Source organism: Schistocerca cancellata, chromosome 1 (assembly GCF_023864275.1).
Source record: "Schistocerca cancellata isolate TAMUIC-IGC-003103 chromosome 1, iqSchCanc2.1, whole genome shotgun sequence".
In the NCBI taxonomy this organism is placed as follows: Eukaryota; Metazoa; Arthropoda; class Insecta; order Orthoptera; family Acrididae; genus Schistocerca; species Schistocerca cancellata.
In genome coordinates, this window is record NC_064626.1 from 883,227,559 (window position 1) to 883,254,001 (window position 26,443).

The 26,443-nt window shown below is 45.6% G+C and overlaps 1 protein-coding gene and 1 pseudogene across 1 annotated transcript in view; one reads left to right on the forward strand and one right to left on the reverse strand.

Annotated features, from left to right (window-relative positions):
* LOC126190587 (matrix metalloproteinase-2-like) overlaps nucleotides 1-26,443 on the forward strand; it is a 903,752-nt gene that overhangs the window by 468,262 nt on the left and 409,047 nt on the right. The gene's annotated exons all lie outside the window — the stretch shown is intronic.
* LOC126099560 (5S ribosomal RNA) lies at nucleotides 22,227-22,344 on the reverse strand (annotated as a pseudogene).

A 26,443-nucleotide genomic window follows, 5' to 3' on the forward strand; every position in this document is an offset into this window, starting at 1 on the left:
TCTTACTGATGCTACACCAACTTCAGCCGTATTTTCGAATTTCTTTATCATCTTATTTAAACAACCTAATGACATCGAAGTTCTCCTCAGACCTCTCAGTCGGCGATACCCCTTCAATTCAGCCCTGTAATTGCTGCGGTTCACATAAAAGAATTTCACCAACAACACACTGTTTTCTTCTCTATAACCACTTTGTTCACTCACATTATGGACTGTCAAATAAGAGCATGAATGTCACACCGTCATGCAAACGATGTAAAGCACCATATTTCCAGGGGGTGGCCAAAATAGTCATTTTAATTTTTTTTTCATATACTAATACGGTATCGGTCACCAAGCAGCTCGTTAGAATGAAGTTACAGTGAAATGAAAACCATTAGCTGCTTACAGGTGTTGACATACGTCAACGGGTGCAGATGAAAATGTGTGCCCCGACCGGAACTCGAGCCCGGAATCTCCTGCTTACATGGCAGACGCTCTATCCATCTGAGCCACCGAGGACACAGAGGATAGTGTGAGTGCAGGGACTTATCTCTGGCACGCATCCCGCGAAACCCACATTCTCAACGTATTGTCCCGCACTACATTCATAGTTCCCCCGCCCATTATACTCATTACTCGCGGCGCGTTGCCGATTCCCGTAAGAGTTCGGGCACTGTTTGTGCATCTCCACAGAAGAAGAAGAAGATGGTCAAGTGGCCGGTGAGTCTTAACTATATATATACTAAGATGGTATCTGTTCTTTCGGACATGTCCGAAAGAACTGATACCATCGGTGACCAAGCAGCTCGTTAGAATGAAATTACAATGAAATGAAAACCATTAGCTGCTTACAGGCGTTGACATACGTCAAAGGGGACAGGTGAAAATGTGTGCCCCGACCGGGACTCGAACTCGGGATCTCCTGTGTCCTCGGTGGCCCAGATGGATAGAGCATCTGCCATGTAAGCAGGAGATCCCGGGTTCGAGTCCCGGTCGGGGCACACATTTTCATCTGTCCCCGTTGACGTATGTCAACGCCTGTAAGCAGCTAACGGTTTTCATTTCATTGTAATTTCATTAAGTTTTTTCCAGCGTAAATCGATTCCGCATTAACGCGTTAGCGTATGTGCCAAGTTTCGCTGCCATAGGATAATTACAGTCCGCAGTGGACCTCCTCGAGTAGCGGCACTTTAATTATAACCAAGCGGTAGCTGTCGAGTGCCACAAAAAGTACTCAGTCGCCATAAGTAGTCAGTGAGAGGCGGTGACCGGCGTCGACCTGTGATCTCCGCTCGCCGCCGTCCACTCAGTTCAGACGGTGGCAGCGCTGAAGAACGACCGCGCCGCCGTCCGCGGCTCTGCCCTGGACTGATATACACACTCGCAGGCGGGCTCATTACGCGGCCTGAGTTAGGGGCCGCGCCCGCAGTAAACACGGCGTGCTCTCGCGCCGCTATCACGCCAGAGCCAACCCGCAGCCACAGTCACAACAGGCGCTGCCCCGAGGTCTAAACTTGACGTTATTACTCGACCACTGTACTATTACACCTGAGAGCGAGGGCGCTTCGGTCGGCTTACCGTGAAATTATATCGTGATATTTCACGCTGATGCCCTGCATCACTTGACAGTATATATGCAACTGTCTTGGAATAATTCACAGTGCGATACCTTTTCCTTAGTCACCACTATGCTTGTTACTATAAAGTCACAGCGAGTTCCCGGTAACGCCTACGAGAGGCCAAGTGCAATAATATCGTGGTCGGCTACTAGTACACCTGCACGCAGGCATCTCGCCGGCGCAAATTTCCCTTTTACCGTTCTGAGTGCACTCGTCGGCAAATGACACATTGGCGGACTTCTAGCGCCGGCACACTTTTGAAATCTATTCTTTGTTTCGTAGTCGCAAGTCACAAAATAAAGAATAAACTCAATTAATTTTTCATTATATGCCATTTCTTGTCGCTGACGTTTCAACTCACGTATATCAGCAATCGTCATTTACGCTCTTTTATTCTTCATTCTATTTTTTACACGAGACAATCATGTCAGCACTTCATAATATTATAAATATTTTCAGTCAGTCAGAGGCCATTTTCAGACTGCCAACAGATAAAGAGAAGAGGCAAAGAATTCTTCTACATCTACATGCTACTCTGCAATTCACACTTAAGTGCCTGGCAGAGAGTGTATCGAACTACTAGGTGGTTCTAATTCAAGTGCAGCTGCTCACGGAGGTCCAGTTTGGGCTGCAATTATCGTATAGCAGCAAAACTTTGTGGATGTGCTAATGCGTTAACACGGAACCGATTTCCGCTGAAAAAAATTAGTTCCAGTTTTGGTCACCAAGTACAAATCGGGCACTGTATAGCATCTCGATGCTCATACTAAAAAACTGTGTGAGTGGCGCTTAATAATGAAATCAGCCGGCCGGGGTGGCCGAGCGGTTCTAGGCGCTTCAGTCGGGGACCGTGAGTCCGCTACTGTCGCAGGTTCGAATCCTGCCTCGGGCATGGATGTGTGTGCTGTCCTTAGGTTAGATAGGTTTAAGTAGTTCTAAGTTCTAGGGGACTGATGATTTTAGAAGTTAAGTCCCATAGTGCTCAGAGCCATTTGAACCAATAATGAAATCAACATTATATCGTTCTCATTTGTTTGACCTTTACTGCCCAGCAGTTCGTAATCCTTTCTATACGCAAACATTTATATAAGGGTTTCTTGCAGTCACAGCACCAGGTTTGCACCTGGTGGTCTAAATTGGAACTAATTTTTTTCAGAGGAAATAGATCTCGCATTACCTTATTAACGCAAACATTTCTGTAAGGCTTTCTTGCAGTCACAGCACCAGGTTTGCACCGGGTAGTCTAAATTGGAACTAACTTTTTTTCACAGTAAATAGATCTCGCATTAACGTATTAGCACATCCACCAAGTTTCGCTGCCATACTGTAATTTCGGGCCTGCATCTCGTGGTCGTGCGGTAGCGTTCTCGCTTCCCACGCCCGGGTTCCCGAGTTCGATTCCCGGCGGGGTCAGGGATTTTCTCTGCCTCGTGATGGCTGGGTGTTGTGTGCTGTCCTTAGGTTAGTTAGGTTTAAGTAGTTCTAAGTTCAAGGGGACTGATGACCATAGATGTTAAGTCCCATAGTGCTCAGAGCCATCTGTAATTTCGGCCCATACTGGACCTCAGTCAGTAGCTGTACTTTAGCGCTTTCGAACCATTTCCTTACCTGCACGCAGCTAAAGCGAACACTTAAATATTGCCGTGCGAGCCCTGACTTATACTACTACAATGATAAAATTTCTCTCTATGTGGGCGAGTTTCAGCAAAATATTTTCGCTTTCGGAGGAGAATGATGGAGATTAAAATTTCGTGAAAATATCTCGCTGTATCTAAAAATGTCTGTTTTTTTATTATTGTCACCCCAACTTTCGTATCAATCCGTGACTCTCTCTCCCCTATTTAGCGATAATACGAAATGAGCTGCTCTTCTGCGGACTTTTTTTAAGTCCTCCGTTCAAAAATGGTTCAAATGTCTCTGAGCACTATGGGACTTAACTTCTGAGGTCATCAGTCCCCTGGAACTTAGAACTACTTAAACCTAACTAACCTGACATCACACACATCCATGCCCGAGGCAGGATTCGAACCTGCGACCGTAGCGGTCGCGCGTGAAGTCCTCCGTCAGACCAACCTGGGAAGGTTCCCACACCGCACAGTTAGGAAACCTATTGCGTATTATAAGTATTTGCTGATAAAAAGCAGGCCAGCCGTGGTGACCGAGCGTTTCTAGGCGCTTCAGTTCGGAACCGCGCGACTGCTACGGTCGCAGGTTCGAATCCTGCCTCGCGCATGGATGTGTGTGATGTCCTTAGGTTAGTTAGGTTTAAGTAGTTCTAAGTTCTAGGGGACTGATGACCTCCGCTGTTAAGTCCCATAGTGCTCAGAGCCATTTGAACCATTTGATAAATAGTAGTCTTTGGTTTACTTTCTCTACAACATCTATGCATTCGTTCCAATTAAGTTGTTCGTAATTGTAATTCCTAGGTATTTAGCTGCACTGACATCCTTTAGATTTGTGCAATTTCTTTTAGTACTCATATGGCTGACCTCACACTTTCTATCACTTAGGATCAAGTATCACTTTTCGCACCATACAGATATATTGTCTAAATCATTTTGAAATTGGTGTTCTTCAGCTGATGACTGCACTAGACGATAAATGACAACGTCATCTGCAAGCCATGTAATACGGCTGCTCAGACTGCATAATCTATAAAAATCTACCATATAGTTATCTGTGTAATGATAAAAGAAGGTAAAATCAAACCTGAAGGCACACACCGGAGGAAGCAATATAATGTTCACGTTCCGTTGTCAACAATACTAAAGGTCACAGTGCGTAGAGGACGATGTTTTATACAGCGGGTGAAATCCTACTCAGACATGTCGCGAAAGGAATGCTTCTTTGGCAGATTTATGGTTACGCTCATTACAGTTATGTGACATAGCTTTTGTTTTAAAAAAAATAAGTTTTAACATTTTTAATATAATTTTTAAGATTCAATATTTTTTAAAAAATAAAGTGTGTTGAAGGAGAGATGTTATGGTTCAAATGGCTCTGAGCACTATGGGACTTAACAGCTATGGTCATCAGTCCCCTAGAACTTAGAACTACTTAAACCTAACTAACCTAAGGACAGCACACAACACCCAGCCATCACGAGACAGAGAAAATCCCTGACCCCGCCGGGAATCGAACCCGGGAACCCGGGCGTGGGAAGCGAGGACGCTACCGCACGACCACGAGATGCGGGCAGAGATGTTATGGTTAGAGTAGTAACTGATAGGCACATGATATGAAAATATTAAGCGCAGTTTGCTGACACCGCAACGGGAACGTTATATAAGCGCTTGCAACTTGTGCCTTCAGGTATGATTTTATTCTTTTTTTTTTTTTTATTCTTGGCAGATTGTATAAATTCTACAGTGATACTTTGTCTCCTCTTTTTACTAACTGTCCGTCTGAAGGTAAGCAGTGGTAGGCCGGAATCAGCTGTGGCGTTGTGAAATGCTAATAATCAGTCAATCACTTAGTCTCCATGGACAGCTCGTCATTTTTTCCAAACGTTATTTGAACAGGAGTTCCGCAGCTGGCTCGAAGATGACGGCCTTTCGATGGGAATCGGCCGACAGGTAGGTTTATTGGTATTTCAGTGCCTCCAAGGGGTGCAGAGGTTGTAACATACATTTCCTGACGAATAAAAAGGTCGCTTATGCTACAGCTTGAATACCCAATTTCGAAGTGGTGTTTCAGGGAGAGACAACTCATGGTGCGTCCGTCGAGTAAGTGCAACGTGCTCTCACCCTCTGGGTATTATTGCAGAGGAGTTCACTACCTGCTAGCAGCACATTCATCCTCTCACTTCCGCTTGATAGGCAACCTACAACTGGAACTGTGTGACCGTTTTAATCTTTCTGCTAATACAGATGGTGTACTTTCGGGTGGTGAGCCGAGCTGTTGTTATTTGGACAACCGAACCACCCGTTTTGTCAGATGCTATGAGATGCGTTATTAAATGTATTCGTCGCTTGGACTCCAAACAGAATATGAAGTACCTCTGGTGTCGCGGCGCTGTTTAACCTCATTAACCTCCCAGACCCGCCATGCACTTCGACGCTTATTTGCTTTTCGGAGCTCACAATGTTATTTCGTCAAACTCACATTCTCTCAGAGTTTTCCAGTTCCGATGGATGCCATGGCCACCGAGGTTTTGTTATGTCTAGTGCTTTAACACCTTACTTAAATTGAAACCCATGTCCAGAACTGTACGCTATGAACCATGAACCAGGTTAGCCATTAATATTATAGACACCATACCAAGGAACCAATATAGCGGAGAAATGTGCACTGTTTTGAGAACTCTTGGTAGATTAAAACAGTCCACCAGACGGCTACTGTAAGTCTGGGAGAGAGAGAGCAGGGTAGAAGCCCAGCTGTGAGTGCGGCTGGGGACTCGAACCTGGGTTATGACCCGTAGGAAAGGTCGGGAAAAGAAATGGTTCAAATGGCTCTGAGCACTATGGGACTTAACATCTAAGGTCATCAGTCCCCTAGAACTTAGAACTACTTAAACCTAACTAACCTAAGTACATCACACACATCCATGCCCAAGGCAGGATTCGAACTTGCGACCGCAGCAGCAGCGCGGTTCCGGACTGAAGTGCCTAGAACCGCTCGGCCACAACGGCCGGCATAGGTCGGGGATCCGGTACATGTTTAATACTTTGCCTACCAATTTTATTTCGAAAGTATTAAGTGTGGTTACTTTAATTAATGTCTTAGAATTAACAATACGAAAAGAATGTTTCCCGCCGTTACGTTCTCCAAGGGGGTGGGGGCAGGGGGAGTTAGCTCACACGATTATTCGTAAGTACTTCCAGGTTTTCGTAAGACGATTGCACAAAAACTACCAAACAAAAAGAATATAGACACACATCAGTGGACAGAGCGTCTCTGCAAGTTTGTAAATCACACCACAGATGCTCAACATGTGCTTCGTTTGTGACTGACAAGCGTCAGTTCGAGGAAGAAAGTCGTAGACACGATGTTCCCGAGTAGGCGCGAAAGCAGCCCGCTTTGCGAATCTAGCAAATGAGTTGCCTACCTGCAGGTGCGAACTAATTCGATGTGACTATGCATAGACGAGGGTTAACAATGAAACTTGAGGACAGCACAGCCTACAGGTGCAATCTGTAATTATAACACTTCTGCTAACCACTAGTAGGCTTCCCTTTATCACTGGGACATTGAGATATAGCAATAACAAGTAGCAGTTCTCTGATAATCTATCATGGGACTACATGTCCCAATAGTAATCACTGGGTTAAATGTGTCGGAAAGTTTCAGTGTCACCCGACGTTTTTGTAAACTAGCTAAAGAAACATTAAAGAACCAGATTTCGTACTGGAAAGCACTTTCTGATTCCGACTCTGAGTCGAATTATAAGTTAATCATGGTGAAGGGGAGGTGCAAACTAAAATAATAAAGAAAACTGGAGGCCATATTGGGTTGCAGAATATTAACAGGGCAAGATAGGAAGTGGTTCAAAAAATGGTTCAAATGGCTCTGAGCACTATGGGACTCAACTTCTGAGGTCATTAGCCCCCTATAACTTAGAACTAGTTAAACCCAACTAACCTAAGGACATCACACACATCCATGCCCGAGGCAGGATTCGAACCTGCGACCGTAGTGGTCTCGCGGTTCCAGACTGCAGCGCCTAGAACCGCACGGCCACTTCGGCCGGCGATAGAAAGTGATGAAGGATTGTAGGGTGTAGTAAAACACCGAATGTAACTCAGTAATAGAGGTATGAAAAATGACGAATGGAGCAATTACCGCTGAAGACAACACGACATCTGTAAGAAAGTTAGCAGTTTCCAAATTTTTTGTTCATTTCTCATGAAGACCATCGCAATTGATAGCGTCAATTGACAAAGTTACTATCGCCATGATGGCCGTGCAACAACTCCGCAGTTACGCGTTTAACAACGACTGCAAGATTCTTTGAGCTTTTGAGGTGATGTATCACGGAGTTACATCCCGTTTCTTAAGTAATATTCGTAATATTATCCGGGCAACAAATTTTCATTTCGGCATCCAAGCTGCCAACGTGGTAAATAGGAGTAGCTCGTAAACAGGTAAGTTTAAATATGATTTCCCTTGAGAATCAGTTCTCTCTTGTCGTTGCCGCGTGGTGTACCCGCGTTGCCACGGTTCGCGCGGCTCATCCCCCACTCCCACCCACAGCGGAGTTTCTAAGGACCGATTACCTCAGCAGTTTGGTCCCAAAGAAACTTAGAAACTTACCACAAATTTCCAAATTTTCTCTTGCCGCTACGTGTGTGAGCTGTTGAAATGCTCTGGGCGATGCTAGTCTAAATCGATTAGTGGAGACTACAGGAAGGTTGACGAGTAAAAAGACTCAAGAGTAACGTCTCTTGGCTGAAACAGGAAGTAGTACTTCCTTGAAAGGATTACACGGGTACTTCTTTTTAGTATGACGTTCAAGTGCCAGCGACGACATTGTCTTGCGGCTGTCTTAATTGAATTACACTTTGTGCTAGTTTTTTGCCAGACATTTAACTCGTCATAAACAAAGGAATGATCACGACGGCTTCCCAGCAATATTTCCCATTTCTAGTCGCCCGAACCCCGTAAGACTCATCTCACGACCGGCCGCGATCGGACTGTCGTGCGCGTGCGCGGAACTGTCGGGCTGCTGCCTGGTGGGCGTTGCCGGAACTGTGCCGCCACGCCGCTGTGTTTACGGGCAGCCTCATCCACTTAGCGGCGCTGAGGAGCGCGCGCCCAGATCTGTCTGCCGGCTCCCGGCACGTCCTGCCCACAGGACGGTGGCCACATCTCGGGGAGTAGCAATGAGCGCTGACTTCTAAAGTTTTTTTATTACCGGGAATTCCTTAATTCTGCCAAACGTTGAGTCCAAGCCAAACAAGGGCCTGTGGTGAAAAGAAACTTCCACAAACGAAATCTGATCGTGAAGTGGAGAGCGTGTGGCGGCATACAAATGATACTTATTACAGTGGTTACCAAAGCTGTCCGTTATATCGAATGAAGACTAACCGAACTTCTGCTCCTTTGATGTGTTTCAAGAAACAAAATTAGTGTCAGCTGCAAGTTCTAACCTGCCCCTTATTTTCATTGTCATGTTTATGTGTGCCCCTTGCGCATTACACAGTATTTGTTATTAGGACCTCCTCAACAATATATTGGCAACGGCCTTGCCGCAGTTGATACACTGGTTCCCGTGATATCACCTAAGTTAAGCGCTGTCGGGCGTGGTCGGCACTTGGATGGGTGACCATCCAGGCCGCCATGCGCTGTTGCCAGTTTTCGGGGTGCACTCAGCGTCGTGATGCCAATTGAGGAGCTACTCGACCGAATAGCAGCGGCTTCGGTCAAGAATACCATCATTACGACCGGGAGAGCGGTGTGCTGACCCCACGCCCCTTCTATCCGCATCCTCCTCTGAGGATGACACGGCGGTCGGATGGTCCCGATGGGCCACTTGTGGCCTGTAGATAGAGTGGTTTTTTCAATAATATATTAGCCTACATTACCCATCGATAGATCTGGTCGAAGGAGATTAATGGTAGGGCACTTCCATTAGAACTTACAAGGGGAGGCCGCGACCTTGGGATCACAGGTTTGCTTCAAACTTTGTACACCTTTAGTAGGCCATTAAGACAACATAATTCGCACAACTCTGGCAATTCCCAGAAAATCGCAAGAGAAGATTTTTGCGTCTATTACGTAACGGACTTATCTGTTTGTAGGCATGGGCTGTCAAGAGTCCACGGTGGTCAAATGGTTTGCGTTCGAGCTTCCCAAGATAAACTTGTTTGAAGCGACGGTTCGACTCCCGCTCACACTCAAATTTTAATCTATATTTCTTTCATCACCGGTCATATTATTTAATTTATATGACCTTTGAGAGGTAATGTAATTTTAAAAAATCCACCTATATTTCCATGGAGTTTTAGTGAATTTCATGTTACTTGGCTACTTACTAATTTTAATTACATTTAATTATTAGAATAAACATATTTACAACTATCGACGAGTAAATGAAGAAACGCATAGAGCTTTCCTGCAAATGTATGCCTGTCGTGGTTTGCGAAATCCCATATACATGCAATCGGGTAAGGTACCCGGAAAGTCTTTGCACTTCGACACATAGGCAGGCGCCATTTGGCAGCTAACCTACGTAGCAGAGAGACGTTGCTAATGTAGCAAGAACGAATAGCGCAGGTGCAAATTTTTTGAATATCACAGAATTTACACTTGTACTACAAAAAGAAGGTCTTAGCGCACGTAGAACCGTCGCTTCATACACGTTCGTCTTACGAAGTTCGAATGCTAACCACTTGACCACCATGAACTCTAACGTCCGGCGCCTGCACACAGATAAACCAGTTACATTTACATAACACATGCAAAAAAAAATTTCTTGAGGTTTTCTCGGAATTGCCAGAGTAGAGCACCTTACTAGTTACACACATGTTGTTTTAATCACCAACTAAAGGTCGTGGTGATGGTGGTGGTGATGGTAAGTTCCTATGGGAGCAAACTGCTGAGGTCATCGGTCCCTAGTCTTACTCACTACTTAATCTAACTTAAACTAACTAACGCTAAGGGCAACACACACACCCATGCCCGAGGGAGGACTCGAACCTCCGACAGGGTGAGCCGCGCGAACCGTCGCAAGGCGCCCTTAGACAACTGTGCTACCGCCTACTGAAGGTGCACAAAGTTTGAAGTAAATCCGTGATCCCAAAGTCGTGGCCTCGCCTTGTTGGTAATACGGGACAGTTTCATTGCATTCATTCACGAAGTAACTTTTAGTTAGATGGTGCCCTACATATAATAAGTACCAAAAGAAAATCGAGATCACCAGGAGATTGAGAGTGAATAAATTCTTTTTCTTCACTACTAGTTTCGAAAACACAGATCTTCATTAGATCTCTGTCCAACAACGGAAAAATATTTTTTATCGTGAAATAAAAGATATCGGTGACACTCCGGTATATATTAAGCATGGCTTCTATCTAGGTCAGCAATATAGTACTTCTCTCCTGTTTACTGCTACCACACTACGTGTCCCAGAGCAATACTTCTTCTGTCAGTATGTTTTACTTTTCTTTGGCTGTAAAGAACAGAAGATTACTTCTTCTAAGAGGAGCATATGTGAATGTGCAATCATCAAGTTATACGGAGACGTCATTGTCGTTTTTTATTAATTTCTTTGTTTTTCATTCGTTGGAAATAGCTCAAAAATGGTTCAAATGGCTCTGAGCACTATGGGACTTAACATCTGAGATTATCAGTCCCCTAGACTTAGAACTGCTTAAACCTAACTAACCTAAGAACATCACACACATCCATGCCCGAGGCAGGATTCCAACCTGCGAACGTAGCAGCAGCGCGGCTCCGGACTGAAGCGCCTAGGAACCGCTCGGCCACAACGGCTAGAAAAGCAAGGTGGTCAATTTTAATGTGTGTTTTCATGATGTAAAACTAAACGAAAAATGTCAAATCCCTACTAATGGGCAGAGTAGGAAAAGGAGGGAGGAGGAGGGAGGAGGGAGGATATTAGTGTTTAACGTCCCGTCGACAACGAGGTCATTAGAGACGGAGCGCAAGCTCGGGTGAGGAAAGGATGGGGAAGGAAATCGGCCGTGCCCTTTCAAAGGAGCCATCCCGGCATTTGCCTGAAGCGATTTAGGGAAATCACGGAAAACCTAAATCGGGATGGCCGGAGACGGGATTGAACCGTCGTCCTCCCGAATGCGAGTCCAGTGTGCTAACCACTGCGCCACCTCGCTCGGTAAAGAGTAGGAAAATCCAACATTGCCTTCCTGCCGAAGTGTGAGTCGAGGCCTTCCTCCAAGATGCAGATGGTGTGTAAGTGCTGCGTGTGGACGAGTGCTTGTACCATACTCACATTCCGTGAAACCCTCTAGGTCCACCTGGAATTCAATTCCAAACTCTAGTGCTGACTCTATCAGAGGTCGTAGCCACCACTTCCATCCCCTCTTCTCTCCTACCCCACTCCTGTGCCGGCCGGCGTGGCCGAGTGGTTCTAGGCGCTTCAGTCTGGAACCGCGCCGCTACGGTCGCAGGTTCGAATCCTGCTTCGGGCATGGATGTGTGTGATGTCCTTAGGTTTAAGTAGTTCTAAGTTCTAGGGGACTGATGACCTCAGAAGTTAAGTCCCATAGTGCTCAGAGCCATTTGAACCCTCTCCCGTGCGCTCTCTCCACGTCCCAGCAAAAGACTGATGTTACTTTCCTTGCAGTGGCTGTTTAACCTGCAGAGCCGCAGTAAACACCTCTGCAGCGGCCTAGCTGCCTTGGTAACGAAGTGATTTCTAGTGGCATTCAGTTGTTTTAAAGCGGCCAGCAGTAGCAACAGCACACATGCAATCGATTACAAGGCTACGGCCTACAGTGAGCATCAACACTAGGACAACTCCTGCGCGCAGGTACCCAGACAGGCGGCGAATGTCATCTGTGACCGGACCACTTACGTCGCTGTACTCTCTTTAAAAGCTGGAGTTGGGCTACTGGAAACAGACGGGCACACACTGTCCTCCGACGTTCAGTATTTAACTACGTACAAGTGTTTAGAATAATTTATTGTACAGCAGTGGACGACCTACAAAATTGTTGAGGCTTTCGTGGCCACTTGTTGACAAACTGCCTATTGGCTTCTGTCTCGGGTTCTTCGGCCGACGTTCATCTAATGATTTTTCTGACGTTTCGCCAGCACGAGTGGCTGGCATTGTCAAAGCTTCACCCTCCATTGCCGGTGGTGACAATGCCAGCCACTCGTGCTGGCGAAACGTCAGAAAAATCATTAGATGAACGTCGGCCGAAGAACCCGAGACAGAAGCCAATAGGCAGTTTGTCAGTGGACGACCTGTCGGTACCGTCCTAGAGGTTGACATCGTTTGTTGATCACCGTTGCATGCACCAGCAAGGAACAGAAGTGGAAGCTACAAAAAATGGTTCAAATGGCTCTGAGCACTATGGGACTCAACTACTATGGTCATCAGTCCCCTAGAACTTAGAACTACTTAAACCTAACTAACCTAAGGACATCACACACATCCATGCACGAAGCAGGATTCGAACCTGCGACCGTAGCAGCAGCGCGGCTCCGGACTGGAGCGCCTAGAACCGCACAGCCACCGCGGCCGGCTGGAAGCTACAAGTTAACATCCGTGTTCAGTATTACGATATGTGCCAAACCAGTGCTGCGTAAGGGGAAAACGGGCAAGTCGTCCAACTCCCCCCCCCCTCATCCTCCCCTCCCTCCTTCCACAACGAACTACAGAGACAACATGCGTGGACGGTATAAAACGTCGCAACATCACTTTGGAGGATGGCAGCGACCCAGAGATTGTTGCAAAGGTTCTTCATTCCAGGCTTTAGTAGCCAGTTACGGTACATGATAACTGGTGTCAGTCGAAGATCACCACCTGCAGATATATCTACTCAAACACGAGCGTGTTTTGGCACCAGCGTATTTTAGTAAAGCGATTTAAACATGGTCGCCACTAATAGAACCAAGTCATCATTCATTGTGACTTACGATCATGGAACGGAATTAAGAATGTTTTCTTACCCATTTTGAGAAGAGGAAGAAGCGGTGAGTGCTATGGAAATGGAAATGAGCCTTTGGCGTCATTGGCCGGGAGGCCCCTTGCGTGGCAGGTCCGGCCGCCTCGGTGCAGGTCTTATTATAGTCGACGCCACATTGGGCGACCTGCGCGCCGGATGGGGATGATTTTGCATTTTGTTCGTTGTGTTAGGTCGTTGCGGATGTCACAATGACATCCGTTCAGGTTTGTTTTGTTGATCCTTCCACTCAGTTATTTTATTACAGAGGCCAACCGGCTCTCTGACCGAACACGCTGAGCTACCGTGCCGGCGCTATCGGGGCGTATGGTGAGTGCTGTGGTGGCCTGAGAATAAGCAATGAAAAAGAGAATGTTCAGCCTCTATTACTGAATCAATTTATTTACAACATATTTCAGAAAGCGACCTTCTATCATGAAATATGGTAATATGAGTAACTGAAGTATTCCCGTAAATGGATAAATAGTGATTTGCCTTCGTTATGAGTTTGTGGGAATAGTTCGGTCATCCACTGCAGTACACCTTAAGATGGAAGTTAGCGTTTGAAAGGATACAGGTGTCGATCCGGCATTGGACGTATAAAATCTGTACCCTAAGCTTCTTGGCTGCAGCACAGCGCGCCTCTTTGCGCCGAGGCATCGCTGACGGAGATGCCACGTAGTTCCGGAAGGTGAGGGTTGACGCCGAGAGCTCGTTGGCGGAAGACAGTGATTCAGTCGCCCTCGAGCCGTATCTAAAGCCATCACGCGAGCAAGGCGCGAATAATTATGAGAGCGCGATCATGGTAATCGTGTTAAAAAAATAATTTGTCGATTATGAATCGTTTAATGTTGAAAAGGAGACCGTACAGAAAAAGAATGATAATGGCTAACTCATTTTATATCGTGAATGATGAGTATATGATGATGTATGAGTAATGCGAATGCGGTTAGAAATCGTGTTAAAGTGATTTTTAATGAAGGAACGAGTAAAATCGAGTGTTCTAAACGAGTGTGTTGTCTGATTTATAACCTGAATCACTTTCATAACTTCTCGACAGGACTGTTTTGTGTTAGTGTGAACGAAGTACATAGGCCATGTGTCGTAGGCTATACTGTTGAGACTCTAATTATGGACGCATGTACTTGGGAGTAAGTTTGCGCCTCAAGGAACTGCCTAATCTAGGTGTTCGATGACATAAATAAAAAAAAATCAAACAGTCGGACTGAAACATCTTCAGTAAGTGATATAAAAAGAGGGGAGGCTTAAACATTTAAGTTCAGTGGCAGAGGTTGATCACTGATTTTATCACTGCTTTTTCCGGAGATACTTGCATCACCAAGGTCACTTGATCAGTGAAAGCCTCCCGAAAACCAGAATGGCTGTTTCTTTTCGGTAAGCTCAGGTTGTACGAGGAGCAAAGGTGGTTGTCAAAGTAATGGCAGCTCTCGTATCTGCAATTATGCATCTTTGAGAGATGAAAACTCTGGTCATTCGTGACAAGGTCTGCGACCTGCTGCAAAAAAATGTTCAAATGCGTGTTAAATCTTATGGGACTTAACTTCTAAGGTCATCAGGACCTAAGCTTACACAGTACTTAACCTAAATTATCCTAAGGACAAACACCCACACCCAGGCCCGAGGGAGGACTCGAACCTCCGCCGGGTCCAGCCTCACAGTCCGTGACTGCAGCGCCTTAGACCGACCTGCTGCAGATTGAGTAGTCGGGTGGCAGTTCCTAAGCCTCTAATGAATATTGAAATCATGCAGTATATATATTGGTGATGGTTGTAAGATCGTAATATGGCACAACGAGTAATGTACCCACTTTTTTTGCAACGAAAAGTCGGTTTTATGTTTGCACAACACGCAGTTAAGCCTACTGTGCCATAGTCACGCGACATTCCGTTGTTCCTGCTCTTACTTTACAGGTACAAATTACAGGAAAGATATATGTGAACACTTCAAGTGACCACGTACTTCCCACGATATCGATTTTATTCCCGAAGTGCAACATTGTCTTGCGGCAGAGACTTGCTCTAAAACATAGGTACCTCTATCCAACGTAACCTGAAGAGTGCAAGTGTTACTTAACATTTATGAGCAGCTCCAGAGAAAAAAATGCGGTGTAAATTTTCTCTCACATCGTGAAGAGCTGTAGGTTTCTATGAAACAACTCACGAATTCAATGCTTTAACCCCACGCCAAATCTCACTCAAGATGTAGTTCAAAGCCCTTAATAGTCGCGTCGTTCAGATGTTTCCATTATTATGATGGATCATTTTTACCCACTATAAAATAGTTTTGTTTTACATCGGTGCGCTGTTACACTTTGCCATCCCATCTTCATACGGTTTTTGCCCACATAATTAACGGGTGCTCCCTTCCTGATACCTTATTTTTATCATTTTCTCAATACTGTGATTAGTACATGGTTTCAGTGCCTTGCTTCCTTTCTGCGAGTGATACATCGTGTTCCGTCCGTGTTCTCATATTAATGTAGTGCTGACGTACGTCCTTCAGTTTGGATCAAAATTGTTCCTGAGTCGCTCACTGCTGTACAGGGCTATTACAAATGATTGAAGCGATTTCATAAATTCACTGTAGCTCCATTCATTGACATATGGTCACGACACACTACAGATACGTAGAAAAACTCATAAAGTTTTGTTCGGCTGAAGCCGCACTTCAGGTTTCTGCCGCCAGAGCGTTCGAGAGCGCAGTGAGACAAAATGGCTGCAGGAGCCGAGAAAGCGTATGTCGTGCTTGAAATGCACTCACATCAGTCAGTCATAACAGTGCAACGACACTTCAGGACGAAGTTCAACAAAGATCCACCAACTGCTAACTCCATTCGGCGATGGTATGCGCAGTTTAAAGCTTCTGGATGCCTCTATAAGGGGAAATCAACGGGTCGGCCTGCAGTGAGCGAAGAAACGGTTGAACGCGTGCGGGCAAGTTTCACGCGTAGCCCGCTGAACTCAACGAATAAAGCAAGCAGGGATCTAAACGTACCACAGCCGACGGTTTGGAAAATCTTACGGAAAAGGCTAAAGCAGAAGCCTTACCGTTTACAATTGCTACAAGCCCTGACACTTGATGACAAAGTCAAACGCTATGAATTTTCGGCGCGTTTGCAACAGCTCATGGAAGAGGATGCGTTCAGTGCGAAACTTGTTTTCAGTGATGAAGCAACATTTTTTCTTAATGGTGAACAGACACAATGTGCGAATCTGGGCGGTAGAGAATCCTCACGCATTCGTGCAGCAAATTCGCAATTCACCAAAAGTTAACGTGTTTTGTGCAATCTCACGGTTTAAAGTTTACGGCCCCTTTTTCTTCTGCGAAAAAAACGTCACAGGACACGTGTATCTGAACATGCTGGAAAATTGGTTCATGCCACAACTGGAGACCGACAGCGCCGACTTCATCTTTCAACAGGATGGTGCTCCACCGCACTTCCATCATGATGTTCGGCATTTCTTAAACAGGAGATTGGAAAACCGATGGATCGGTCGTGGTGGAGATCATGATCAGCAATTCATGTCATGGCCTCCACGCTCTCCCGACTTAACCCCATGCGATTTCTTTCTGTGGGGTTATGTGAAAGATTCAGTGTTTAAACCTCCTCTACCAAGAAACGTGCCAGAACTGCGAGCTCGCATCAACGATGCTTTCGAACTCATTGATGGGGACATGCTGCGCCGAGTGTGGGAGGAACTTGACTATCGGCTTGATGTCTGCCGTATCACTAAAGGGGCACATATCGAACATTTGTGAATGCCTAAAAAAACTTTTTGAGTTTTTGTATGTGTGTGCAAAGCATTGTGAAAATATCTCAAATAATAAAGTTATTGTAGAGCTGTGAAATCGCTTCAATCATTTGTAATAACCCTGTATATGAAGCTCTGACTATATTAATTAGCGTGAGATGTGTGCAAAATAACTGCGAAAATTAAGATGTAAAATGGTGAACAGGCGACGGCGTAGTGACAAAAAGTCTGGAGGCCGGTGGCTGAGTCACAGCGGTTGATCCCGGGGCAACCGCCAAGGCACGGCGGCCCAGGGATGTACTGAATGTAAGGCTGGGTCAGATAGCCCAGCAAGGGAGCCGGAACATCGCGGATGAGTGTAGGAACTTACGACATTTGCCGATACTACCATTCAGCATCAACATCACTAGGCGAAGCGTCTACACCATGTTACCGAACGTGTTTCCACTTGTTTTCATAAGCAGTCACGAAACATATATGTGATAAAGGACAATAGTTTATGAAGAACGGTTACGTATTGCAAGTTTTGTACAATTGAGAGTCAGAGAGTTCTCCATTTTGCGTTTCGTGCAGTTTACCCATCAGCATTTATAAAAGATGCATCAACGGCATTTACTATCTCTACATTATCACGACAACTCGTAACGGACCAAGTTGAAATGTGAACTAAGGAGTCTGTAATGAGGTATCTGAACCGAGTGAGGGAAATGAACGTTGTACTAACCTACTAACACTACGAATGGTAAGGTGTTCTACTATGGAGTCCGATGTAGTAGTAGTAGTTGTTGTTATTCTTTTTGTGGTCTTCAGTCCGAAATCTAGTTTGATACAATCCCGTGAAAGTCTCTTTATCTTTACATTCATTTGACTCTGCTTAATGAATTCAAACCTTGGTCTGCCTCTACAGTTTTACTCTTCCCCTCCCTTTCTTTCATTACGAAATCGACGAATCTTGGACTGTGCCATACTTTCTTTCTTTTTTTCTTCCATCTCGCTTCAGAACGTCATTAATGATTTGATCTACCCAGCTAATCTTCAGCATACTTCCATAGCACCACATTTCAAGAGTTTCACATTTCTCTATTGCACAGAGTTACATTCCAAATACATCCGTATCCCTGAAAAATAAAGGTGTGTGATGTTTCTGATCGACAGATCTGGTGGAATATGTCCAGCCCATAATGGGGAAGTTTCTCCTGCCGTCAAGATGTTAGAGAGTTATAGCTTAAGTGTAACTGCTTCGCACTGGGAAATAAAGCGTGTATATGTAGAACGTAAGTGGTGCAGTATTCACCTGCCGTGAATTCTTCCAGGTTGTATGGCCGAGGTCCTTAGAGCTCTTCTATCCCTAACGTTTCGTTCAAAGCTACGTTGGTCATCTTCGGAGGTGCTCCTGGTTGTGCTGAGTCTTGCCGACTGACGAGTCGGACGTCGAAGAACGGCCTAAATACCGTGGAAAGTAGGCGTGGTCTGGATTTCACGGGATAGCAAAGATAAACCTTGTCAAGGATAAAATATAACTATCGATCATTCAAAGATAAAAACTTGTCGGAAATATAAACATGGGGATAATTTAACAGAAAACACCACGCCCACTTTCCACGGTATTTAGGCCGTTCTTCGACGTCCGAATCGTCAGTCGGCAAGACTCGTCACAACCAGGAGCACATTCGAAGATGTCCAATGTAGCTTTGGACGAAACGTCAGGAACAGAAGAGTTCCATGGACCACGGCCATACAACCCGTAAGAATTCTCGGCATCTGAAACATCCGGTCGTGAAAGCCTTCATTGTTTGAGTGCAGTATTCCCTTTATTCATACAGTTACAGTATGCCAGCTTGCAGTCTAATGCTCCATAATAAAAGTTAGACGGAGAGCTTAATGTCATCATGTGACGAATGTGTGACAGTAAACTCTTACACGTATGTACTACACTATGTGATCAAAAGTATCTGGACACCTAGCTGAAAATGACATACAATTGTTTCTTGGGGAATGGCAGCCCATTCTTCACGAAGTGCTGCACTGAGGCGAGGTATCGATGTCGGTCGGTGAGACCTGGTACGAAGTCAGCGTTCCAAAACATCCCAAAGGTGTTCTATAGGATTCATGTCAGCACTCTGTGCAGGCCAGTCCATTATAGGGATGCTGTTGTCGTGTAACCACTCCGTCACAGGCCGTCCGTTAAGAACAGGTGTTCGATCATGTTGAAAGACGTAATCACCATCCCCGAATTGCTCTTCCACAGTGGGAAGCAAGAAGGTGCTTAAAACATCAATGTAGGCCTCTGCTGTGATAGTACCACGCAAAACAACAAGGCGTGCAAGCCCCCTCCATGAAAAACACGACCACACCATAACACCACCGCCTCTGAATTTTACTGCTGGCACTACACACGCTGGCAGATGACGTTCACCGGGCATTCGCCGTACCGTCACCCTGCCATCGGATCGCCACATTGTGTACCTTGATTAGTCACTCCACACAAGGTTTTTCCACTGTTCAATCGTCCAATGTTTACGCTCCTTACACCATGCGAGGCGTCGTTTGGCATTTACCGGCGTGATGTGTGGCTTATGAGCAGCCGCTCGACCATTAAATACAAGTTTCCTCACCTCCCACCTAACTGTCATGTTGACTTGTAGTGGATCTTGGCGCAGTTGAGAATTCCTGTGTGATGGGCTGGATAGATGTCTGCCTATTAAACATTACGACCTCCTTCAACTGTCGGCGGTCTCTGTAAGTCAACAGACGAGGTCAGCCTGTACGCTTTTGTGCTGCACGTGTCCCTTCACGTTTCCACTTCCCTATCACATCGTAAACAGTGGACCTAGGGGTGTTTAGGAGTGTGGAAATCTCGCGTACAGACGTATGACACAGGTGACACCCAATCACCTGACCACGTTCGAAATCCGTGAGTTCCGCGTAGCGTCCCACTCTGCTCTCTCAAGGTGTCTAATGACTACTGAGATCGCTGATATGGAGTACCTGGCAGTAGGTGGCAACGCACCTAATATGAAAAACGTACGTTTTTGTGGGTGTCCAGGTACTATTGATCACATAGTGTATGCAAGATAGTATGCAGATAACTGGCGTTTAAGCAACAACATAGGCGTGCAGTCTACTGGTAAGCAACCCTACGCCATCACATCTTCTCTCTCAGTAGTCGAAATACTGGAGATTAATTTCATTCACCCCCAAGGTGCCCAGCCAGCTACAGGACTCTGACAAGCTAGATCGAGCGTCACTGAACTAGTCATTCCCTCCCACGACTAAAGACATAGTTTTCACTGTTGCTGAATCAGTAACCTTAGGTGGTAGACGTTCTAGTCCTGTTGGTGGAAAAATCTTTCAATGTCAGCAATGTTGCACCGCTGTCCTACGCTATTGCAGTCTCTGGTAGTGCTGCGTGGAATGAGGGTCATAACGTTGCGGTAATCCGCCCATCGGCTGGACACGTCAGGATCGGCGACTGTCCTGGAGCTGTTCGTAAGGAGCTGCCTGTGTGCCTTCTTCAGGGTCGTAGTGCTTTGACAGAAAAAAAGGTCCACCAACAACAAAAAATTTTCATTTAGCACGAGTCAACGCGTACTGCAATGCGCAAGTAAGTTTACCGTTCCACGGAGCACTAGCTCGGCTAAAGAAGAGTCTTTTGGGACTTTGTTGGAGAAACCATCCCGAGATTTTCTACGAGTAACTTAAGGGAACCACGTAAACCTATATCATTGCGATCGAACGGCGGCTTGGACTCCGCTCGCCCGTTGAGCGACGTGAGCCTAGGCGGCTGCGCCGTCTGTTCGCCCTGCAGATAATCCGCCGCTTCCACCGCCGCCGCCGTGGACACCCTTGGGCAGAGCGGCCAGATGGACGCACAGTGAGCGGTGAGCAGTCGGCAGCGCCCGCAAAAACGGCCGCTTCCGGACGCTGGCCTAGTCTGGCCTGCCGAGGACGGCCTCTAGACGCCTCTAGGTCCGCCAGTCTGCACGTCGGAAAAAAATACTTCTGTCTGTCTGCCTGTCTCTCTCTCTCTCTCTCTCTCTCTCTCTCTCCCGTCTCTATTAGGCATTCAGCTAGAGGACAGCCAGCCGGGAAATTCCTAGGCTCGGATAAAACAACTTCGCCCCATTCTCTTCCAGTAGCGTATTTAAATACATATTGCGCAAAACATTAGTTGTTTTCGGAAGGCTGAGGAAAAGCAATACATAGCCACGTATCGCACAGTGCGTGGAACTCTTTCGATAATAGGCTTACCTCAGGTATCTACGAGGGTAATCCCAAAAGTAAGGTCTCCTATTTTTTTATAAGTACATAGACCTGTTTATTTCTACAATTATTTACGTCACTTTACAAAAAAATGGTTCAAATGGCTCTGAGCACTATGGGACTTAACTTCTGGGGTCATCAGTCCCCTAGAACTTAGAACTACGTAAACCTAACTAACCTAAGGACATCACACACATCCATGCCCGAGGCAGGATTCGAACCTGCGACCGTAGCAGTCCCGCGGTTCCGGACTGCGTGCCTAGAACCACTAGACCACCGCGGCCGGCACGTCAGTTTACAGCTCGAACATTTAGCTGTTTTTCGACATAATCACCATTCTGTCGATACATTTTTGTAGACGCTGTGGCAGTTTTTGTATGCCCACGTCATACCAGCTCGCCGCCATGCTGTCCAGAAAGATATGAACCTCTTCTTTCACCTCGTCGTCGGAGCTGAATCGCTGGGACCACAATTAACGCATACAGGTACTGTGAGACTCTGAAAAAACTCAAACGGGCAATTCAGAACCGGAGAAGAGGAATATGAGCAAGGGCGCACATATTCTCCATGACAACGCTCTCCCGCACATTGCTCGACGAACCGTTGCTCTCCTGCAACAGTTTCAGTGGAACATAATCACCCACCCACCCAATAGTCCAGACTTGGCGCCCAGTGACTATCACCTGTTCCCTAGGTTAAAAGAACATTTGGGCGGAAAGCGATTCAGCTCCGACAACGAGGTGAAATAAGATGTTCATAACTTTCTGGACAGCATGGCGGCAAGCTGGTATTACATGAAGAAGCACTCCGTCTTCAGGCCACAAGTGGCCAATCGGGACCATCCGACCGCCGTGTCATCCTCAGATGAGGATGCGGATAGGAGGGATGTGTGGTCAGCACACCGCTCTCCCGGTCGTTATGACGGTTTTCTGTAACCGGAGTCGCTACTATTCGATCGAGTAGCTCCTCAATTGGCATCACGAGGCTGAGTGCACACCGAAAAATGCCAACAGCGCATGGTGGACCGAATGGTCACCCATCCAAGTGCCGGCCACGCCCAACAGCGCTTAACTTCGGTGATCTGACGGGAACCTGTGTATCCACTGCGGCAAGGCCGTTGCCAAGCTGGTATTACATGGGCATACAGCTGTAAAGTGATGTAAACCACTGCAATTATAAAAAATAGGAGACCTTACTTTTGGGATTACCCTCCTATCACATCATCTTTGTCCGCCCCCGGTAGCTGAGTGGTCAGCGCGACAGAATGTGAATCCTAAGGGCCCGGGTTCGATTCCCGGCTGGGTCGGAGATTTTCTTCGTTCAGGGACGGCGTGTTGTGTTGTCTTAATCATCATCATTTCATCTCCATCGACGCGCAAGTCGCCGAAGTGGCATCAAATCGAAAGACTTGCACCAGGCGAACGGTCTACCCGACGGGAGACCCTAGTCACACGACATCATCTTTGTCCATAGTTCAAAGTTCGCGCCGAAAATTGTACTGACGTACCGTAGAATCCCAGTACGTCTGGAAGGCAGATCACGACCGATAACAGAGGTTGTTGGTTTACTTCTGCATCCACGTGACTGCTCTGTAATACACAATCAAGTGCCTGGGAGATAGTTCATCCCGAACCATCCTCAGACTATTTATCTACCCTTATTTCCTCGAACAACACGCGGGAAAACTAACATTTAAATCTTTCCGAATGAGATCTGATTTCACTTATTTCGTTACAATGATCGTTTCCCCCTATGTAGCTAGGCGACAATAAAATATTTTTGCTTTCGGAGGAGAACGGTAGTGGCTGAAGTTTTGTGCAAATATCTCGTCGTAATGAAACACGCCTTTGTTTTAATGTTTTCCACTCTAGCTCGTGTATCTTATCCTTGATGGTGTCTCCCCTGTTTAACGATAATATAAAACCCGCTGAACTTTGAAGTTCTCCGTCAGTCCTATCTGGTAAGGACCCCATAGCGCGCAGCAATACTCCGGAACAGGACCGGCAAGCGTAGTGTCCGCAGTCTTTTTAATAGATCTGTTCCATCTTCTAAGAGTTCTGCCAACAAAACACTGCCTTTGGTTCACCTTCCCTACAATATTTTCCAATTTAAGTTACTCATACTTGTACTTTACTTGTAATCCCTAAGTATTTAGTTGAATTTACAGCCATTAGATTTGCACGATAGTTGTGTAACCGAAATTTAATCGTCTCCTTTTAGAACTCACGTGGATGACCTCACACTTTTTATTGATTAAAGTTAATTGCCACTTTCCTCAACATACATATATTTTGTGTAAATCGTTTCACAATCGGCTTTGATCATCTGATTACTTTACAAGATGCTTAAAGCCAGCGTCAGTCTGTAATAAGTGTTGCCACCACCAGAAGACAGGAATCTTGTGCACGTAGCGCTCACAAATCTAAGTTTCACTTTCGTTCAGCATTGTACTCACAATAATTAATCTTCAGTTGCTGTCGACTCCTCCTTCCTAACCCTTTATTCCCTCTTACGCAGCAGTGACTAATATAGTCCACTGGAGAAGGCATTATTTAGAATTTTATAATTTGTGACGTACTTTCCAAACATTATTAATTACGTGCATGCTGTTTCCTTTCCGCGTAGTAACGGGTATTGGAAACCAATAATTTTAACGAAACTACTATTTTATGTTTTCATTCACAATCACGTACTTCCTATATGTCTGGAAAGCTTGTAAGGGTGTTGCAGGGTGGGTTGTGCTGAGAAATAATTCTTAAGAAAAAATTCGACACGTTGCGCTGTTTCCGAGTTAATTAGCATTGAAGTTAGCCAATCAGGACGTTTCGCGAACAAATTCAATTAGTCTCAGGTGCAATTAGTCAGTTGTTATCATAGCGCAGATGACAGCGCAAGAGACTGCCCTGTCTTTGGCTCTGGTTCAGTTCTTACTAACGCCCCATGTCCAATTTTAGTATCGCTCTCTTCTTCGATTTTAGAAAACCAAATTAAATACACGTTTGGAGACACCGTCACTGCGGGCCGCTTAAATCTGAGAGCGCAGCTGCCAGACTGACTAACCTCAATCTTAATTAACACGAAAACAGCGCAATGCATCAATTTTTCTTGTAATTATTTCTCGGCTCAATCTGCCCTGCAACACCCTCACAAGCTTTTCATAGTGTTTCTGACCTCCAGTATAACTGCTTTGTACTCCCGTCAAAGAGTAATAGCGAAGCCTCTGACTACGGAGAACGTATATTGTTACAGGCGCGAATCGCCTCCAAATGTAACAACTGCTCCATATGAAATTTTATGCAAAAATCTATACATGATTTTAAACGTCTTTGTCATTATTATAGAGAACTACAATAAAGAATTAGTGTTTAACGCCCTATCGACTACGAGGTTATTAGAAATTGATTATAAATTCATAGAGCTGAAGACGGGGGCAGCAAGTTGGCTGCGACCATTTTAAAGGCACCATCCCGGCTTTCATCTTAAGTGATTTAAAGAAACCTTAAAAAATATCTAAAAGTGAGCAGGTGGTCGGTGATTTCAGCCCTCTCCTCCCGAATGTGAGTCCAGTGTCTTTATCACTGAAGTGAGCGGCAGTGTACCGAACTGCAGAACGTGTGCTAAGCTCGAAAACCCATTATGCTATTATGCAATGACTACGAGATAATCATATGCCAATCTGAAGACAAATATGAATATTTCTTTCATTTAGACATCTGTAATTTTCTTCCTTGGTCTCTCAGTGTTCAGTCTACCTGACTTGTGAGAAGTACACGCGTTAATCGAGTATTTTCCACACTCCTTCTCTTCATAAGTACTTGTTCACCTCACACGAACACCGTACGGCTTGCACGATATCTTTTACAAGCTTCTAACAACAGTAAACAACATACAGCTTCTTGAAGGCATTCAGAATTCTCTTGCACCCATTTCTTCATCAAGTCCTAGCAGCATCGTTAAGTTGTTTAAAACATGAACAACCCATAAGGCTTTCAGCCTGAATTAACGCACTAGATTTCTGACTCTGGGGGATCAGAGTCACATTTCACTAGTGATCGGAAGCTCAGTTAAGCATATTCACCGTCCAGTTTATGTGACATGTACAGTTCCAGTGCTGAATAGGACCGTCCACTCCTTTCAGTTTTGTGCAAGCAGCTCCCAGCGACGAATTTATAACGCCAACATTATAAAGAAAGGAGCTTACCATTTTTCGACCGGTATTGAGGAAGTAAAAAACGTCTCTTCGCGATCGTCCCACAGGTCAAAGGCCTACCGACAGGAAGGTAGGAAAGTTAAAATTTGTCGTCCCGTCGGCGAAGAGGTCATTAGATGCGGAGCACATATTCGAATGGGGAAAGGATATCCTTTTCAAATAAATCATTCCGGTTTTTCCCTTAAACGAAAATGTTCATATGTGTGTGAATTTCTAAGGTAGCAAACTGCTAAGGTGATCGGTCCCTACACTTACACACTACTTAAACTAACTTACGTTAAGAACAACACACACACATCCATGCCCTCCGGCGCGAGGGGCCGCTCAATTAGTGACGTGACGCGTGTAACCGCCCGGCCACTCCGCGCAGTTCATGTGTACTTCCACCAGTGAAATACAGAGGAGTGTTTTTCGTGATTAGGATGAGGTCCTCTTATTGCGCTTGAGAAAACGCTAAATGCGGAAGGATACAAACACATTTTACGGCATTGTGCACTGCGTACAGTAGATTGAAAAGATGGTAGGGGATGATTGTTTGTATCAGCTTGACAGTGCACCCTGTCATAAAGGAGCATCTGTGAGGCAATGGGTGGACAAAAACATTCCTAAAACGGAGTGCCCTGGGCAGAGTCCCGACTTGAAGCTATGTATCATTATTGGGATGAGTTAGAACGTCGACTTAGCTCCAGATCCCAAACTTCAATACTTTCTCTGATTTCGGCTCCTGAGGAAGAATGGCTGGCGTTCCTTCATGGAGATTCCCAGACACCTCATTGAAAGTATCTCTAGCGGAGTTCAAGCTGTTGAAGTGTAAGGGCGGACACACACTAATAAATGTCCAGATACTTTTGATCAAATAGTGTACAAACAACTTTATAGAAGCTGTCGTCTTGGCGATTTAAACACGACACCTGTTTAATCTGTAATCCATCGACGATAAATCGTTTTAAGCCTTTCCGATCTTAGAGTACTCCCAGCAGTAGGACACGCCGTAAGCCAGAGCTGCTGGTG